The following is a 14,420-nucleotide window of genomic DNA, read 5'->3' as shown; positions in this document are numbered from 1 at the left end:
GAAGCTGGTGGAGACCCAGAAGGCCCAAGGGGCGGCGATCCGGGTGGTGCGGCAAAAAGCCTCGGAGAACGAGGACGAGATCTTGGGCCTGGCGGTGAAGGTGGAGGCACACGAGGCGCTGCACAAGAGGTGGGCGGAAATATTTGAGGACCTGGAGAATAGGTTGAGGAGGAAGAATCTTCGGATTCTGGGTCTCCCTGAAGGAGTGGAGGGGCCCGATGCCCGGGCATATATGAGCACGGTGCTCAATAAGCAATTTTCAATTTCAATTTTCAATTCGCTGATGGGCGAATGGAGCTGGATGGGGCTCATCGGGTCCTGGCAAGGAGACCCAAAGCCAACGAGCCGCCAAGGGCTGTAGTGGTGAGGTTCCACCGCTTTATGGACAGTGTGTGTCCTTAGATGGGCCAAAAAAGAGTGGAGCAGCAGGTGGGAGAACACGGAGATCCGAATTTACCAGGACTGGAGTGCGGAGGTGGCTAAGAAGAGGGCTGGTTTTAACCGGGCTATGGCGGAAGGGGGTGAAGTTCGGGATGCTGCAGCCAGCGCGATTGTGGGTCACGTTCCAAGATCGGCACCACTATTTTGAAACGCCTGATGAGGCATGGAACTTTATACGGACTGAAAAGTTGGACTCAAACTGAGGGTTTGTCGTGGGGGGATATTTACTGTGTTTACTGCGTTTGGGGAATGTTCTTTGTGTTTTGGTGCTGGGTGAGGATGGGTGAATGGATTTGATGTGGGGGCTGTGGGAGAGTGTGGCCGTCGGTGTTGGAGGGGCAGGGCCCCACAGAGGAAGAGGGGGAGTGGAGGCCCGGGGATGGGGAGTTGGAGTAACGGCACCTTTTGGGGTGGCGTTTGGGTGAAGGTGACATAGCTTTAAATTGAGGGGACATAGATATAAGACAGATGTCAGAGGTAGGTTCTTTACTCAGAGAGTAGTAAGGGCGTGGAATGCCCTGCCTGCAACAGTAGTGGACTCGCCAAATGGTCATTGGATAGACATATGGACGATAAGGGAATAGTGTAGATTGGCTTTAGAGTGGTTTCACAGTTTTTCCCTATTTTGTGCTTTTAAATGTTATATGGGGGGTTATTGTATATGGGGGAAATCCAATTTCTAATTTCTGATTGTTGTGTTTTTGCTTCTTTTTTCTTGTTGAGGGTTTTGTTGAAAATTTGTTGGAAAATTTGAATAAATATATATATTTTTGTGTCTACAGGGATAGTGCCAGAGACTGGAGGATAGCAAATGTTGTCCCCTTGTTCAAGAAGGGGAGTAGAGACAACCCCGGTAACTATAGACCAGTGAGCCTTACTTCTGTTGTGGGCAAAATATTGGAAAGGTTTATAAGAGATAGGATGTATAATCATCTGGAAAGGAATAATTTGATTAGAGATAGTCAACACGGTTTTGTGAAGGGTAGGTCGTGCCTCACAAACCTTATTGAGTTCTTTGAGAAGGTGACCAAACAGGTGGATGAGGGTAAAGCAGTTGATGTGATGTATATGGATTTCAGTAAAGCGTTTGATAAGGTTCCCCACGGTAGGCTACTGCAGAAAATACGGAGGCATGGGATTCAGGGTGATTTAGCAGTTTGGATCAGAAATTGGCTAGCTGGAAGAAGACAAAGGGTGGTGGTTGATGGGAAATGTTCAGACTGGAGTGCAGTTACTCGTGGTGTACCACAAGGATCTGTTTTGGGGCCACTGCTGTAATGACCTGGAGGGTGGCGTAGAAGGATGGGTGAGTAAATTTTCAGATGATACTAAAGTTGGTGGAGTTGTGGACAGTGCGGAAGGATGTTACAAGTTACAGAGGGACATAGATAAGCTGCAGCGCTGGGCTGAGAGGTGGCAAATGGAGTTTAATGCAGAAACGTGTGAGGTGATTCATTTTGGAAGGAATAACAGGAAGACAGAGTACTGGGCTAATGGTAAGACTCTTGGCAGTGTGGATGAGCAGAGAGATCTCGGTGTCCATGTACATAGATCCCTGAAAGTTGCCACACAGGTTGAGAGGGTTGTTAAGAAGGCATACGGTGTGTTAGCTTTTATTGGTAGAGGGATTGAGTTTCGGAGCCATGAGGTCATGTTGCAGCTGTACAAAACTCTGGTGCGGCCGCATTTGGAACATTTGGATGTGGAAGCATTGGAAAGGGTGCAGAGGAGACTTACCAGAATGTTGCCTGGTATGGAGGGAAGATCTTATGAGGAAAGGCTGAGGGACTTGAGGCTGTTTTCGTTAGAGAGAAGGTTAAGAGGTGACTTAATTGAGGCATACAAGATGATCAGAGGATTGGATAGGGTGGACAGTGAGAGCATTTTTCCTCAGATGGTGATGGCTAGCACGAGGGGACATAGCTTTAAATTGAGGGGAGATAGATATAGGACAGATGTCAGAGGTAGGTTCTTTACTCAGAGAGTAGTAAGGGCGTGGAATGCCCTGCCCGCAACAGTAGTGGTCTCGCCAACACTAAGGGTATTCAAATGGTCATTGCATAGACATATGGACGATAAGGGAATAGTGTAGATTGGCTTTAGAGTGGTTTCACAGTTCGGCGCAACATCGAGGGCCGAAGGGCCTGTACTGCGCTGTAATGTTCGATGTTCTATGTTGTCTGTCATTGTAGATCCAATGAGACAGGATTTGCTGACTGCTTCCAGTGGCGTGTTGTTGAGTCAGAAGCTGAGACACACCACCCTGCCCTGTAACTACTGTTTTTTTGATATTGATGATGAGGGAGAACATGACATAAGTACTGAACAGACGGTCTGTGAGCCTTTGAAGCTAATTTTCCGTTATGCTCACCAGGTGAATACTCTATTCTGATTGGTCGGTTGGGACTCAGCTAGCATGTGTGTGGTCCTTCAATCTGCCATTCACACGCCTAATGTAATTGGTGCAGTTGAACTTATAAATCAAAGCAGGTCAAGTTTGATCTTTTTGGGCAATTCAAGTTTCCCGAAGCACTTCCATTGGCCTCCATTTTAATAGGCAGTGATGATAGATCTGGCTTAGTCTTAAGATGAACATTCTTTACAGTGCTTTAATTATGAGAGGCCACAATGTCTCTCAGAGGGAGTATGAGGAAGTGAGAATGATTGACAGTGGTAAGGACCAATCGCAAAAGCCGAAGTGGAACACGGTGCCTTGAAAGACAGCTGGGCAACCAATAGAATCCAAGAATAAGGGACATGTTTAACCAATGTCTTATTAGGGTTGCCAACTCAGGCTGGATATTCCAGGAGATGCCATCAAATGACCTCTTACCTTAAACTGCCCTCCCTCAGACTCCTTCATTGGGTGCCCATCACTGAGCCCAAGCTTCTCAAAGCTTTTCAATGTGTCCAGGTTTCGACTTTAGAAAATGTAATGTCCCGAGAGCCCTGGCTACTTCAGAAATGGGAGAAAGCAAAGAAATGGTAGTGCCCAGGTTGTTTTGGTGCCACCCTTTAGTGCTCCTATAGGCAGCACGGGCTCAGAAGAATGACCTGTTCCTTTGGAATGTCTGGAGACCAGCTTGTCAAACCAAACAGGTGTGAATAGAGAGAGCCACAGGCTGGTCCCACGTAGCTGGCTGCAGTATTGAAAGAGTATCAGTGACTTGATGTGAACTGGCAAGGTGAGTACAGTGTATAATATTAACCTTGCAACCTTAAAGGTATCTAAAAATAATTTTAAATGTGGAGGAAGAGGTACCCACCCAAGCAGTGGCAGCATCCAGGCAGCAGTATTGTGTTATCAGATACATGTTAGCCTCACTGTGGATGGCACCAGTCAGTCAAAGTTGACTCTTGCACTGCCAGTACTGACTACTGCATTCAGGATGTTTTCCTGTGGCACTGCATTGGACAGTGGGGCTGTGTGGGTGTTTGATAGTTGAATAACAATGTAAATCTGTGCGTCTGCAAGACAGGAGAGCTGACAGTGCAAGAGAAAGGTCGTGAGCTAGAGGTGATGTGCCAGACGTGGTGATCCTCGTGCCAAAAGAAGAAGAGACATTGGAGCTGGAAGGCATGGAGACAGGGCAGGCTATCGCTGATGGTGAGGAGGGTGGGGGCCGAATTGATGGGTGCAAGAGACCATCTGGTGAGCACAAAGCACAGTGTTTATGTATCCCCCACTGGTTACAGAGAGCTTCAGATGATGAGTTGTTAGTAGATTTGAAGCACACCTTGTCCTTTAACCAGTCTTCTCTCTCACAGCCCGTGGACAAGAGCAGCAGGATTCCCAGTCTGCGGGACAGACCCCCACCTCTGAGGACAAGCAGGTGACCTCAGAGAGTACCACTCTCACATTAGTCCTCCGCACCCTTCAATCATCTCAGATACTCTCACATTGGTGGGTATCCATTCATGCACAAAGTCGGGATCACTCTGGTGGGCAGAGAACAGGTATACTCAAGTAGCTGATGGAGGCTGTGATGGCTGAGTGCACTGACGCTCGGAGAACAGTAGGAAGGACTGGGGATGCTGAGCCTTAGGTCAATGACGGTCATTGCTACAGAAATGCCAAGACTTACAGTTAGGACAACATTGCTACAGAAATGGCAAGACTGACAGACATTTTAAAATAAGAAAGCTTTCCTGCAAAAAGCCTGCAACAAAATGGCTGGAAGCAGCCAGACAGAGAAATGCACATCACAAGATCGCCCCGGAGAAGAACAAAGGGGACGATGGGCCAGGGCAGGGCAACAGAAATATTATGCCAGGTATGTGGATGGCTCAGAATGAGCTGAGGAAGACAATGACTTTGGAAATGAGTTTCTGCCCAAACCAGACAGAAACCTATTCCACTAATGGCAAACTAATTCAAACTGTCCCAGTATCTGCTAGGAGCCATTTGCGAGCAATCAGGCAAGCTCCGGAGACGTCATCAGCTATTGTGAAGAAACTGATCAGGTTAACTTCTTCCTGAGGGTGATTAGCCCGCCTTTTGTCTTTGAAATTGATCAGTGGGAGGAGCCAGCTGGCTCCATTAGAACATAGAACATAGAACATACAGTGCAGAAGGAGGCCATTCGGCCCATCGAGTCTGCACCGACCCACTTAAGCCCTCACTTCCACCCTGTCCCCGTAACCCAATAACCCCTCCTAACCTTTTTGGTCACGAAGAGCAATTTATCATGGCCAATCCACCTAACCTGCACGTCTTTGGACTGTGGGAGGAAAACGGAGCACCCGGAGGAAACCCACGCAGACATGGGGAGAACGTGCAGACTCCGCACAGACAGTGACCCAGCGGGGAATCGAACCTGGGATCCTGGCGCTGTGAAGCCACAGTGCTATCCACGTCTGCTACTGTGCTGCCCACATAGAAACATGTGCGCTTAAAGATACAGGACACGGACAAGTGAGAGAGCGATCTTGGGTAGATTTTACTCAGAAGTTCCGATTGAGAAGTTTTGCACAGAAGTTTGGGCTGGAGGAGATTTGAGAACTAAGAAGAAGAAACTCTAAAAACCTACGAAGGGACCACCACAAGGTAGAACTATGGGCCCAACAGGAGAAGCAAATCTTCACGAACCAGGTGCAGAGGCAGACCGTAACGAACTAGGACCCAAGAAGCCAGAGGGGAGCCTGAAGATTTTGTGTGTTTTTAAACAGACCCATTCAGCTAGGAAGTGGTTGTGGTGATATGCATCACTGTAAATACACAAGGGGTTAATGTAGATACACTAGGGCACTGTAAATACACAAGGGGTTAATGTAGATACACTAGGGCACTGTAAAGACACAAGGGGTTAATGTAGATACACTAGGGCACTGTAAATACACAAGGGGTTAATGTAAATACACTAGAACCAAATGAACACTAGAGGGAGCACCAGAGACATTGTGACACACAGACATTCAACCAATAGGCCAGTAAGATAGGCCACAACCAATGGGCAGTCAAGACACACCCAGAGGTGACACCACCACAAGGGGGCTACCCATATAAAAGGACAGGGCACATATGCTCTTTCTCTTTCCATTGGTAACACTCAGAGAGATAGGGGCAGATCAGGAAGCATCACACCCACCGCATGGATTAGAGCAGACTGGTTAGTTAGATCGAGTTACTAAAGTAGATTAGCAGGAGTATCGAATCCAAGTAGGAGAATTGTTAACTGTTCAATAAATGTGTTAAACCTATCTCCAAGTCTGAACGTTCCTTTGTCAGAGTATACATCAAGGAAGCAGCTTATGCTACGTGAAGAAGCAGAACACAACAGTGGTGAGTATATTTTGTCAGCTTACAGAAACCCCCAATTAGGCGGAGGAGGGGTGGTAAGGGGCGGTATATAACAACCTCTTGTAAAACATTGCTAAAACTGTTTGAAGTAAGGATTTTTTGTTGTGCCGTTAGTCCTAGTTCTCATAGACATAATTGCAAGTGTGTGTGTGTAGATTTCAATTTGGGTTGTGGATTTCATAAACTGGACTTCCTTTTTCTTGAATAAATTACTTAATTTTAATTCACCTTGGTTGTGGTCTCGTCTGTTCTCTTATCGTTCACCCTGGCCAAATCACACAAGTGCCAGGACATAAATCCACAGTTGAGAATCTTTGAGGGGGTCTGGGTGCCTCGAAAAGCTCACCCAGGAGGAACCAGCTGGTAAGGGATAAACAGGGATTCCTCCTCCTCCTCTGTCTCTTGTGAAGCAGCCCTCGTGAGGCACTCACAGGTTGGTAGTTTTTGCCACCGACAAGAGAGAGAATCACACAGGTGGATGTGGCGGTCAGGATAGCTGGTGTGGCAGAAGGCCAGGGTCACCGGTCAAGTATAAACGGTGAGCCTTGCTCACACTCCCTTGCGAAGCGGTCCCAGTGTCACGCTTTGGGGTCTTTGATTTCAAAGCCTGCAGGGGAGAGACACCCACAGCTAACTGTGACAGCAAAATCCAGCTTCTTGTGGGGTAAAAAGAACACCCTTCTACAAAATGGCGACTGTGGTGGACTGGCATATGTGACTTACCAGAAGGGGTAAGAGGTTGAGGATGAAAGAGAGGATTTCCTCTTATTTGTTCAAGAAAATAAACTTGACAAAACTGTGGGTATAAGCTCTCACAGGAACGGAGCAGCCAGTACAGGCTGCAAGGGAATGATCAGAAAGTAAGAGCCATGATAAAAACCAGGAAAAGGCAGTCTGGCTAGTATGCTTGTCCCAACAGGTAGCAAAAATGGAAAAGCAAATCATTGAGTTGAAGAGCCAACTTAAGGTAGTACAGGGAAATGCTGAGGAAAGTGCTAGGGCAGAGGAAAGGCTCTATGAGGAGTTGTATGAAGCCAAATAGTTAATTCAGCAGGTGAATGAGTCTAACCGGAATACCCAAGAGTATCTCCAAGGTCAAGTAACAGAGGTAAAGGAGAGGAGAAATTTCCAAGAACTCCTTGTTCAGGGTACCCAGAAGTACAGGGAGTTGGAGGGGAAATTTAAAGACACCCGGGCAGCGTACAGGGTGGCCTGTTGCGAGGCTGGGGGCCGGTGATCACAGACCTTGCCAGTTGAGGATTGAAAGGCTGGAAGTGGCTCTGTTCAAGGCAAGGGGACCGATCTGCCTGATAGGACTGGAAGGGTCCCCAGGAGATAGAGGGCTTCAAGCAGTTGACGATTCCCCAGGGGCAAGAGGGGTTAGACCGCCTCCTGAGGCACCCGTATTGTGTCCGGGTCAGCAGGTGGGGTCCGGGCCGTCCAAGAAGGGACAGGTCAAAGGGGGTCAGGCGAGCACCCTCAGTTAGCGGCGTCTCTGCCATGTGTAGCACACCAGGGGGTGGGGTTACCCATCATGGTGGGAGAGCCGGAGGTAAGAGAATTAGAAGGGCAGCAGCCCCAGGCAGGGCAGATGTGCCCAGTAAGGCAGCGCAAGTATGGTCCCCATGTGGGACAGGCAGACAGGGGACTGCTAGAAAATGACATTATCATTCCCCACGGGACGCATACACAAGGGAAATGGTGACCCACATCCCCAAATTGACCAGGACTGGGGACCCTTCGTTACACTTTTTGGAGGTGCAGCAGGCAGCCGATATAAATGACTGTGATGAGGTGGAAAGGGTAAAGCTGCTACTGTCGACTTTGGACTCCTATCCCTGCAAGTCAGTGACTTCCAGGGAAGGGAATCTGCAACAGTGGCAGCAGCGCAGACTGCTGTTTTGGAAGCCATGTGATTAAATCAGGGTAGCCCATTTGTGAGGGTGTGGGAGATGAAACAACAGGTAGCAGAGTCCCCAGACATGTTCGCAGACAGGCTGTGGACAGTATACGAGGGAGCGTGTGGGGCCCCCCTAGATAGGCAGAATTTAGATGGGAGGGCAGCCCACTGGCTTAAAACACTAGTGGCTAACTGTTTCCCCAGGATTAGAGCCAAGGCAGAAAATTGGTTCGACCCACAAGACCCAAATCTCATGGGAGGATGAGGTGATCTGTAAACTCACTCTGGCATACCGGAATGGGGAAAGGGATGAGGAAAGGCCCTCCAAGGGAAGGGTGCACGAGATTGCACCAGCACCCCCAAAGAGAAGGGAGTGGAGACAGGAAGGCAGCAGAATCCCAGACAAAAGGCCGGGGTGCTATGGATGTGGGAAACCCGGACACTTCAAGAGAGATTGTAGGAGCACAAACAAGCAAGTTGAGGAGAGGGCTCCTGCAGTGTTAACCCCAACACCAACGTTCGGGGAACTGGGATTGGGGATGATAAATATGAAGGACTTATTGTCATATATACAATCTAAAGCTGTAGAATCAGGACAGGTGGCCATGGCAACAGGCCAGGGTGCACCAGTATCCATACCTCAGAGACCCTTATGGCCACCCTCGAAACAGCCCACCTATTTATGTCCCTTAGAATATGACGCGTGCGGGCGACCATGGGTCAGAATGGAGATGCAGGATGTGTTCGGGAGTTACCTGCTGGACACAGGTGCTTCCAGCACAATAGTCTACATGGACAATGCTGGAGCATCCCCTCTATCCAGCATTACAGTCTTGTCGATTTCACAGGGAACGGGAAGACTGGGGTTTTCTCTGTCCCTCTGTCCATTTGGTTAGGAGCACTCCAGGCTCACTGGAAGTGTGTCCTGATGAGTTGAGAGCAGGCAGGCAAGGCTGACTTTATTGGGGCACATCAGGTCTTAGTGGACCTGAGAAACCACTGTCTATGGGGCATAGCAGGTTAGGGGGCTGAGAGGGAGATAATGATCATAGAGGGAGTGCCGGGAAGGGGGGCTCTATGCACAGTAAAGCCAAAGGAGGGCTACGATTTAGAGTCCCCAGTTAAAAACACCCTGGCAGAATATCAAGGGTACGTGCAGCAAAACCTCGCTGCATTTGCCACCCACAAGCATGACTGTGGGAAGGTCACAGGGACAGAGGTTAGGATAGATGGGGATCCCATGTCTAGGCCGCAGGAGCAGTACAGTTTCCCCAGGGAAGCTGTGGCAGATTTGGAAATAGCTTTGGGATCGTTAGTAAAGCAGGGCATCCTAAGACCCATAGCAACACATGTAAATTCACCACTCTGGCCAGTCAGAAGGCCAGACAACTCGTGGAGGGCCACTGTGGATTACAGGGTTCTCAACAAACATCCCGGCTTGCGCTCCAACAGTGGCAGCCATGGCAGACTTACTGGGGGAAATTCCAGCATCTGCGTCCATATTTACTGTGTTAGACATTTCCAACGGCTTCTGGTCCATCCCGGTCAGGCAAGAGGATCAGTACAAATTCGCCTTCACCTTTAAGGGGCAACAATTTACTTGGAATTGCCTCCCCTAAGGGTTTCATAGCAGCCCCAGTATCTTCCATCAGTGCATGGCAGATTGTTTAAAAGGGTTTAGAGAGCCCCACAGGATCATCCAGTATGTGGATGATGTGCTGCTGTTAACAGACACTGGTGAAGAGCATAGCCCCTTAGGCAGTGAACTGCTGGAGCTGCTCTGTAAGAGCGGTTTTAAGGTTACTCTTAAGAAAGCACAGATAGGGTTAAGGGTAGTAAAATTCTTGGGGCTGACAATAAGAGCAGACAATAAAAAGGGCCATCGATGAGGCACGGAGGCAGGCAGTGCAGGAACTCCCTGTCCCCAACAACGTAAGGGGGGTGAGATCTTTCTTGGGGGTCACGGGCTACTGTAGGGATTTCATAGAGGACTTTGCCTCAGCTACAGCAGCCCCTTTGCTCAGACTCTTACATAAAGGAGTTGAGTGGGAATGGGACGAGCAGCGTGAAACCGCCTTTGTCCAATTAAAACAGGACCTACAAAGAGCACCAGCCCTGGGAGCCATCGATTCCAAGGGGGAACTTTTTCTGGACGTAGCAGCCAGCAGCGACAGCCTGAGTGCTGTGCTGCTCCAGGAACGGCATGGCAGGTTAAGGCCAGTAGTTTATTCCTCCAGGGTCATCACAGAGGTGGAGAGGGCATACACCAACTGTGAGCGACACCTCCTAGCCACACACTGGGCAGTGAAGAAGGTACAGGTCTTTATAAGAATGTCCCCCATCACTCTCCTGACACACCACACCCCGACCCAAATGCTGTTAGAATTAAAGATGGGACGGTGAGCAGTGCGAGAGTCACCCGCTGGACTCTCCTCCTCTCTCAAATGACACTGCAGGTGAAGGGGCTATGCAAGCCCAAGCTTGCAGCCAATTTGATGTACCCAGGGGAGCCGCACCGATGCTCAGTAGAAGGGGAATGGGACGTGGACTTTGGGTTTAGGGCAGGTTTGCATCCCACAGGCAGGGAGATTTATGTGGACGGGTCGAGCACAGTTTCTGATGGCATGAGGCTCACAGGCTGTGGGATATGGGACCTTGAGGCAGGGATAGCCTGAGCCCTTAACCTCCCCCATACTTTAAGTGCTCAGCAGACAGAGCTAGCAACAGTAATGTATGTGGTCACCCACCCCGAACGTTTCCCCACTCCATACACCATCTGCTCAGATAGCATGTTTACGTGCAATACATGCTATCTGGTCCTGCCGGGGATACACCTCCTCGGACGGGAAGCCCTTGAAAACCAAACCCCTGCTAGAAAACATTGTGGCAGCAGTAGGGAAGGGTGGGGATAGGTCCATCCATAAAGTAAAAGCCCACTCCAAAACGGAGCCACGGGCCAAGGGGAATCAGCGAGCAGATCAATTGGCCAAAGAGGGAGCTAGAACTGGTGTGACTTGGGACCCCCATGAGGAAGGGCAGGTAGCTGCGGTCAGGGGGCAGCCTCCGGAAAAAGGGAGCGCAGGGGTGGTTTTGGCCCCAGACCTTGGTGCGGCCCAGGCGCAGGACCCCATCCTGAAGGCTACCCTGACTGCTATCCGCAGGCAGGAAAAGGTAGAGGGTCCGTACGGGGCTGCAGATGTAGCTGTAAAGGAAGGCATGATTTTTAAGGAGGATAAATGGGTACTGCCTTCCCTATAAAGAAAAGAGTTTTTGAAGCTTGCCCATGAGGGCCCAGGGGCGGGGCACCCCGGACCAGAGACCACCTGGCAATGGGTGGAGATGGCAGGATGGTGGCCAGGTATTAGGGAGGACGTCCGTGAATTTTGTGCGGGCTGTCTGGTTTGCACAGCAAACCCAGATCCCCAGAAGAGGAAGGTATCTATGGGACACATCAGGAGGGTGGAGGGGCCATGGCAGTCGGTCCAGATAGATTACATAGGACCCCTTCCGACCTCACAGGGTGGTTACAAGTACTGTTTGGTGCTAGTAGATGTGTTCTCAAAGTGGTAGAAGCCTGCCACGGCAGTGGGCACAGCAAAAATTATGGTTAGAGAAGTGTTCTCCAGGTGGGGACTCCCGTAGTTTGTGGAGTCGGATCAGGGGAGCCACTTTACAGGACAAGTTATGCAGGCGACACTTAAAGTACTGGGCATAAAAGCCAAATGGTATGTGGTTTATAACACCCAGTCCTCAGGCCCAGTCGAACGGTTAAACCGGACCATTAAGAAAAGGATAAGGAACAAAACCGGTGATTCACCCAACCGGTGGGTGGAGGTTTTGCCCTTAGTGCTTATGGGGATCAGGGCCAGCCAGTCTAGGAATACGGGGCACTTCCCCCATGAGCTCATGACGGGACGGGTTATGAGGACGCCCGTCCATGTTATGGTCCCAGCCCTGACAGAAGGACAGTTGAGGGAGGTAAACGGGGCCAAGTTTGCAAAAAGGCTGTTTGAGTAACTCAAACAGATTCACTGGCAAGTTGCCAGTAATATGGGGGCCCAGCACCGAAGGAATAAGCTACTGTTAGAACCTCGCACACACCGTGAGTGGGCAGTGTGTGACCAGGTAATGGCCAGGAGTTATGCTCGGGTAGGGTCTTTTGAACCCTTGTATACTGGCCCGTATAGCATAGTGGATAAAGCTAGTCCGATGGTGTATGCCATCCAACTCCCCCGTAGAGTTAAATGGTTCCACAATGATTCTGTCTGTGCGGAGTCTGCACATCCTCCCCGTGTGTGCGTGGGTTTTCTCCGGGTGCTCCGGTTTCCTCCCACAGTCCAAATATGTGCAGGTTTGGTGGATTGGCCATGATAAATTGCCCTTAGTGTCCAAAATTGCCCTTAGTGTTGGGTGGGGTTACTGGGTTATCATAGAATTTACAGTGCAGAAGGAGGCCATTCAGCCCATCGAGTCTGCACCGGCTCTTGGAAAGAGCACCCTACCCAAGGTCAACACCTCCACCCTATCCCCACAACCCAGAGACAAAAATCAACTGCTGCTGGAAGGTCATCAACTCGGTGAAAGACGCTCTTTGATCTGCCCGAAACTTGCTGATCTTCCAGTGCAAAGAATTGTCCTCGACCGAGTGTTGCATACTGGCATGTTCCAAGGTCCAGGACTACGTGCTGAGGGACGCACTCAAGCTTGGGGCAGCTGCCGCCAAGGCGCAATGGGGAAAGACCACTGTGTAAGGTCTTTCCAGCAAATGTACACCGAGGGGCGGGTAACAGTGTAAACCCCCCTCGGTCTGGGCCACCAACACTCCAATGTATAAAACAAACATGACAATGTAAATATTTAAGAAGGAATTGTAACGTAAAGAGTGATGTGTATAATAATATCAAAACTGAATGGAAGAAAGTCAAGGCAATGTGTAGCTCTGACGGAAATGTACAGTCAAGACAACTCGAAATGCTCTGTAATGCTTATGATAAATTTTATGAATAAAGTATATTTTTTTGAATTAAAAAAAAACAACCCTTGTAACAACCGGACAGGGGAACCCGGTAGCGGACGGCCAGGCCAGCTGTTCCCATGAGGGAAGATGGCCTGGATGGCTGGGGTCAAACTCGACCAGATTCTCCAGCCACAGGAGCTTTGAATATGGAGAAGTATCATTCCCTTGTGCAGAAATTAAAGTGGTGACTGACCGGGTTAGGGTGACTGAGGGCAGGGGGTGTGCTTGACCTGTGAGAGGGACGTTCCTTTTGGGAGATGGTGGTGGTTCAGGAAGCTGGGCTCGGACATGAGGGATCGATCGTCGGACTGGGAAAGACTGGACAATGACACCTACCGGACCATCACGGGGTCACCAGGAGGGGTCACTGTATGTTGGGAGAAATGGTGGGCACATGACCAGGGGTTATATTTATGTTTATGGGGGTCTGCCAAGGTGTGTCCTGAAGGGGCAGCAATTACCTTTGTAAGGTGGTGGCAGGACCCCGGGAACGGGATAAATTGGGACCGCAGTGGGGAAGCATGTGTCGCTCCCTGGGAACGGATGGCAGTGAAAGCCACTGAACTGCTGGTTCAGATGTAGAAGCCCCTACCCACAGCCCAACCGATTGGCCCTCACAACTGTCCAACCACCACCCAGGGGCCCAGGAATGGGTTAGTACACATTCCCACAAAATGCTGTATCGGGGGGTACATTACGCTGTGGCTTCAGTGGTTTCAAACCTGACAGAGGTACGGTTACCTGCATGGTGTCCTCGGCAAACAGGACTACTGTAACCAAGCCCTTCTGAAAGACATGTTTCAAAAGTTTTATAATCTGGATTTTGGGGATGTAAATATTGATCAATTGAATAAAAGGAAAATATTTTTACTATGGGACCAGGGGGACAACACCGAGGGCTGGTCAATGACGGCTTCACCGCATTTAATACTGGCACATCAATTGTCAATAGCCTAGATAATGTAGAATTGGTTCTACAAATGAACAATTCAAAGGGCCAGCTCAGGAAGATTTTGGGGGATGAAAATGCTGTGGTAGGGTCGGGGTTACATGAGGAGGTGGTGATGACTCTACATTTAAAAGAAATGATAGCACAATTGGAGACACATGCCAAAACGATAAACGCTTTAATTAGAGAGGATCGGAATGCATCCATCAGGCTGCACAAAATGAGGTGTGTGGGCTCTATGGGGCTTGATTGCTGGGAGACGGGAGGAACAATCTGGAGGATTTGAGTCAAGGTCAGGTCCTCTCATGGATAA

The sequence above is a fragment of the Scyliorhinus torazame genome, chromosome 18, assembly GCF_047496885.1.
Source record: "Scyliorhinus torazame isolate Kashiwa2021f chromosome 18, sScyTor2.1, whole genome shotgun sequence".
Taxonomy (NCBI): Eukaryota; Metazoa; Chordata; class Chondrichthyes; order Carcharhiniformes; family Scyliorhinidae; genus Scyliorhinus; species Scyliorhinus torazame.
Note: the sequence above shows the minus strand (reverse complement) of the source record.